Here is a 6,801-nt window from a genome sequence, read left to right as displayed (position 1 = left end):
AAGAGAATAGGTCGATGTTTTCAATTGTTTGACTTGATTGCTCTATTTTTCAAAGGCTTGCTTGGGTATTTTGCTTGTGTGAAAGATTCTAACCCGAATCTCGAGATACCTTAAGTATATGACATTAGACCAAGGAAACTGTACGGCATGTACCGATACGGTTGATTTGGTAGTCATCGTTAGTGTGATACTTTGGTTTATACTGATGTCCCTTGAAAACGATCAAGGAGTATATTAGGCTTCCGAAATGTCATTAAACACTAATTTGTCTTAGAACCTTTTTAGTTGAACTTGACTTGTGGCCTATTAAGTGGCTAGCTTTGAAATTGATCGAAGTTAGTTATCCTCGAGGAATATTTTGATCGGCCGCTCGAGCGCCGTATTGAGATGTTACTTCCAAGGATCATAGAACCCGAATACAATTCTAGGACAGGTTTTAACCAACTCAACTTCAGTGGGGAGGGTATCACCTATCAGCTCCATGCAAGCCTTTAAACCTAAGGCTATTGTTTGACTTGTTTTTGTGTGCCACATGTTTGCATCACAAGCATATCATTTTTGCACCAAACACTTCAAGGATCAAAGAGTTTACCTTTGTTTTTGCAGGTAATGGCTCCCGCCACCAAAGATTACATCCGAATCAACATCTCAACGGTACCGTCTGAACTAAAAGACTTAGTGTCAGAATTCCCCAGGAATGTTCAATTCACTGAAAAGCATGGTCACCTACTCCATTTGGTTACCTCAAAATTTGAAGAAGACATGATACGGGTCCTGTTCCAGTTCTTTGACCCTGAACATCATTGCTTTACCTTTCCTGATTACCAGTTGGTACCCACTTTGGAAGAATTCTCTGAACTAATTGGATTGCCTGTTCGAAATCAATTACCTTTCACTGGTTTAGAAAGGATTCCAAAACCTGAAGTCATTGCTGCTGCTTTACATCTGCGGAAATCAGAAATCGAGTCCAATTGGGAAACAAAGAGTGGAGTTAAGGGTTTACTTGCCAAATTCTTATTGGAAAAGGCTCGACTACTGCTAGAAAACAAAAGTTATCCAGCTTTTGAGGAAGTTATGGCACTTTTGATCTATGGGTTGGTTTTATTCTCTAATCCCGACCAGTTCATAAGTGTACACATCATCAACCTTTTCCTAATCCGTAACCCGGTACCAACATTGCTGGGAGACATTCTACATTCTCTACACACTCGTACCATGAAGAAACGAGGAACTCTCATGTGCTGTATACCACTACTGGCTAGGTGGTTTACATTTCATCTTCCCCGATCAGTGTTGAGAAATGAACAAAGAATGCATTGGTCTCGCAGGATTATGTCTTTGTCTCATTCAGATATCCGGTGGAACAACTTCTTTCAAAGAGACATTACTATCATTGATCATTGTGGAGAATACCCTAATGTGCCACTCCTTGGCATCAAAGGAGGTATCACTTACAATCCCTCTTTAGCTCTACGCCAATTCGGATATGCAAGGAGCAACGGTCCTCATGACATGATTATCCATGGCATTGTGTTTGATTACGAGAATGATTCTCATAGACACCGACGAAGGTTCATACATGCATGGGACAGTGTCTATAGAATAGAAAGCAAAACTCTGGGGCAATGGAATTCTGTTCCTATGGAACCCTACCTCAGATGGGTCCGCATTCATGCTCAGAAACTCCTTATGCCATATCCTGCTGTTCTACCTGTGACTATTGAACCAGAGGTCGAAGGGTATGAACCTCAAGTTATTCTACACCCGGACATGCCAACTGACCTAGAAGAGTTGCAAAAATCTTGGGTTCAACTCAAAGAGGAAAGAGACACCTTCAAATCATACTGTCAGGACTATGAGAGAAGGATATTGGAGCTCACCGGACAGCTTCAAGAAGAACAGCAGATCAACACATTCCTGGGGGCAAAGAGAAAGCGTCCACGGGAGACCTGAAGGATCATTTATTTTATTTCTGTCTTGTAAGCCCAAATGAGGCAAAGAAAAAAAGAAGCAAAAAAAAAAAAAGAGAAATAAATTGATTAACTAACGTTTGTTTCTTCTTTAACAAATCTAAACTCTAAGATCCTTGAAACATTGCACACACATTTCACTTCATGCATTGCATATACATTTCATACATTGCATTCATATACATTGCACATACATTTCATACATTGCATACACATGGCATCCAGTCATACACATTTCATAACAGGTTCACATGACGGATTTCTCATCTTCTCGCTGTTTATTTCAGTCAGAAGAGATGGAATCCGAAATGAGCATCAAGAATCTCGAAGCACAGAATGCCCAAGTTCAAGTGGCAATTCTGGAACTGGCAAAGGGGCAGCAAGAACTGAAAGCCCTGATAATCAAGAAGAAAAAGAAGCCCAAAGGATCTGTAGGTGTGAGTCACCTGAAAAGAAAGATCAAAATTCCAGTCAAAAAGTTCACAAAGCCACCGATCCCTGAAACAGTCGGTGATGATGAACAAGAAGACAATCAAAGCAACCAGGGTTCTGCTAAACCCTCTCTCTCTTCAAATGAAGAAAATGATCATTCTGGGGACGAACCGGATGATGAAAAATACCAACAGCTGGAAGACCGTATGAAAGCTATGGAGATACAAAAAATACCTGGCCTAGATTTCAATGATCTGGGGCTCATCTCGGATGTTGTTATCCCTCCAAAATTCAAAGTTCCTGTCTTTGCAAAATATGATGGAGTTTCTTGCCCGAAACTACATCTGAGATCCTATGTGAGGAAGATACAACCTCATACAACAGATAACAAATTGTGGATTCACTTCTTCCAAGAAAGTCTGTCGGGTACACAACTCGAGTGGTACTACCAGCTGGAAAATACCAAGGTTCATACTTGGGAAGAATTAGCTGCTGCTTTTTACAAACAGTACCAATACAATGCTGATCTTGCGCCAACCCGTACTCAACTAAGGGGCATGTCTATGGGACCAAAAGAAAGTTTCAAAGGATATGCACAAAAGTGGAGAGATATGGCTGGAAGGGTTCGACCACCCTTATCTGATCGCGAACTAGTTGACATGTTCATGGGCACTTTAACTGGCCCTTTCTATAGCCATTTGCTGGGAAGTTCATCATCAGGTTTCACTAACCTGATACTGACCGGAGAACGTGTCGAAAGTGGCATTCAAAATGGAAAAATTCAGATAGGTTCCACCTCTGGTACTACAAAAAGGCCCATCAGTGGGAGAAATGAGGTCAATGCAACTCAAATTCAAAAAAGTCGCAAAAGTGAGCAGCATCAATCTGTAGGGGCAGTTCTGATCTCCGCATCTGCGCCTCAAAAAGATCAACAGCCAAAATATACGCATCGACCAGATGCACCAAGAAGAAATTTCACCAAAATCAACATGCCAATTTCTCAGGCATTGCAGCACTTGCTAAAAGCAGATCTGATCACCTTAAGAGGTCCTCCAAGGAATGTCAACACTTCCTCTCTGAATTATCGCCCTGATGCGACATGTGCCTATCACTCAAACTGTCCAGGACATGACGCAGATCACTGCTGGGCCCTGAAAAATAAAATACAAGATATGATAGATGCTGGTGAAATTGAGTTCGATCCTCCAGAAACTCCAAATGTCATCACAGCACCTATGCCAAAGCATGACAAAACTGTTAACGCTATCCTGGACACTGTTTACATCTATGATGTGAACGAATTATCAACTCCACTCTGCGAAGTCAAAGGAAAGCTAATCCGAGCTGGTTACTTCCCAGGATGTGACCCCGGCTGCTTTTACTGCTCCTGCCTGCCCAATGGTTGTGAAAATCTGAGGATGGGAATTCAAAAATGGATGGATCGCCGTATCATTATGTTTGAGAGGCTCCCTTCTATGGACGTGCTGTGCGAAGTCTTTGCAAACGGGATAAGAATAGAGGATGCCTCAGTGATCTCCAGCTTACCATTCAAAATCTCTGCTAAAGCTCCATTCAAAATTTCTGCTACACTCAAAGTGGCATCAGTAGTCATTGCTAGTCCAACTCCATTTCCATACTCCTCAGACAAAGCTGTCCCATGGGGATATGACACTAATGTTTACATTCATGGAGTTAAGCAGGGTACCTCGACTGAAGAGACCGCAAAGTTAACTACTCCAACTGTGGGTAATATTGTGGGTACCAGCAAAATCACGAGAAGTGGAAGAATCTTTTCACCAGAAATTTCTCCAAATGTTGCTGCTGGTCCAGTCCGAGTCCCAGTTCCTAATCAAAATGTCAACGCTCGAGGCAAAGAGCCACAAGTTGAACAAATTCAAACCCCGGTGGAGATCACTGCTGAGGATCCATCAAAGCAAGAAATGGAGGAAATATTGAAAATCATCTGCAAAAGTGATTACAATATTGTTGAGCAACTGGGGCACACTGCTTCAAAAATCTCAATGCTATCTCTGCTAAAATATTCAGAAGCTCATGCCAAAGCCCTGATGAAATTCCTGAAAGCTGCGCATGTACCTCAAGAGATCTCAGTCGACCAATTTGAGAATTGTGTTGCCAATCTAACCGTGAGCAATGGTCTCGGTTTCTCTGATGTGGATCTAACCCCTGCTGGGAAAAATCACAACAAAGCCTTACATATCTCCATTGAATGTAATGGCACCACTCTATCTCATGTGCTAGTAGATAACGGTTCTTCTCTGAACGTGTTACCGAAAACAGTACTAGAAAAGCTTGACTTCGAAGGAATTGTGTTACAACCAAGTGATGTTGTGGTAAGAGCCTTTGACGGGTCAACCAGAACGGTATACGGAAAAGTGAATCTCCCAATCAGAGTGGGTTCTCAAATCTTTGATTCTATCTTTTACGTAATGGAAATTCACCCAGCCTACTCCTGTTTACTTGGACGCCCTTGGATACATGGGGCAAACGCTGTAACTTCTACCCTGCATCAGAAGTTAAAATATCCAGTAAAAGGAAAGATTGTCACAGTCTATGGCGAAGAGGAATATGTGGTTAGTCACCTAAGCAATTCCAAATATGTCGAGTTGGAGGACGAATTCATCGAAACTCCATGCCAATCATTTGAGGTGGTCTCTCCAGATGTCTCTACCACCAAGCATATTCCTGCTACTCCAACTACAACTATGGCTTCTCTCAAAGATGCCAAAGCCATGATTGAACAGGGTGATTGCACAGTATGGGGACAGCTTCCCGATATACCCTACAAATCTGACAAGCTAGGTCTGGGCTATGATAGTGAAAATCAAAAGAATGATCAAAGTCCTTGTTCTGGAGGATTAATGTCACACTTCGTCAGCCAAGAAGTAAACGCTATTGAAGATGAAGGAGTGTTCTTGAACCATATCATTCAGCCATATCCAGATGAAATTCCACCCATTTCCATGGGAATGTGGGATGCTGTGGGAGAACCAAACGGCGGGTATAATTATCAGTATGCCGAACCTCAGAATTCTTATATTGCTATGGAGGACCTTACCCCGACTGGATGGGGTGATGAAGTTGGAAATGATCAAATTTTCACAAGTCCCGCCACTGAGCAATATCAAAATCCACCCAAAGAAGTATGGGACACGCTAGGAGAACCCAGCGGCAAATATGACTATATGGTGAAATACTCCGCTCCTCCGAGCTCACAAATTGCCATGGAGGACATTGTCCCAACTGGATGGGATGAACATTACGATGACAATTTCGCTCTTGAAAAAGCCAGGGAAATACCAAATAACGAGGGTTGCTTTCTGTCAGCATACACTCCTCACCAAGATGCACAAGTCTCTATTCAAAACATCATCCCGACTGCATGGGACGGCCTTATCGAGCATCTCGCTCAGCCAACAGAGATATCTCAGCCTGGGCTCTCGTATCCAGCAGAGTATATCCCTTATCCCGAAGGATCACCGGCTCATTTTCCCACTAATGAAATCAATGCTGTGGAAGATGAAAAAGACAACTGCAACTGGAACAGCTGGGTACCCCCTGCTCACAACAGTGGATTGAACAACTGGAAAGCTGAGGATGTGATCTCCTTTGACCAGGAGTAAATGCCATTTCCTGTTTTCTTTGTGTATAATGTGCAAAGATAAAAGTGGTTCCTGAACAATCGAACCATGAGCTTGAAAGCCGTGTGCCTTAGCACACTGGTCCTTCTATAAGGGCTTATCATATCATGATCATGTGCATTCAATAAAATCATGGGACGCTTGCATATTTAAAATTTGTGATCCTTTTTCCTTCTTTCTTCGCTTTCTAATAGCTATGTTTTTTCTTCACACACACTCACATAATTAACTTGCAGATTCACATACACTCTGGATCCAGTCAACAACGATTCTGCTATTGCCCGTCATGACTTTGAAAATCCGATCTACCAAACTGAGGACGAAAGTGAGGAAGATTGTGAAGTGCCAAGAGAACTTGCAAGGCTGCTAGAACAAGAAGACAAGGCCATACAGCCTCACGAGGAGCCAATTGAGGTCATCAACTTGGGCAGCAACGAAGAAAAGAAAGAAGTCAAAATAGGGGCTGATTTAGAACACAGCGTCAAGCAAAGACTGATTCAAATGCTGCGAGACTACGTCGAGATATTCGCCTGGTCCTATGAGGATATGCCAGGCCTTGACACGGACATCGTAGTTCATCGCCTACCAATCAAAGAAGGTAGCACTCCAGTCAAACAGAAACTACGAAGGAGTAGGCCTGATATGTCAAAAAAGATCAAAGACGAGGTTGAAAAACAGTTCAATGCCGGATTCCTAAAAGTTGTAAGTTATCCTCCTTGGATAGCTAACATCGTCCCTGT

Source organism: Vicia villosa, linkage group LG1, assembly GCF_029867415.1.
Source record: "Vicia villosa cultivar HV-30 ecotype Madison, WI linkage group LG1, Vvil1.0, whole genome shotgun sequence".
Lineage (NCBI taxonomy): Eukaryota > Viridiplantae > Streptophyta > Magnoliopsida > Fabales > Fabaceae > Vicia > Vicia villosa.
The sequence above is the reverse complement of the archived record's forward strand: the minus strand, read 5'-3'. Positions refer to the sequence as shown.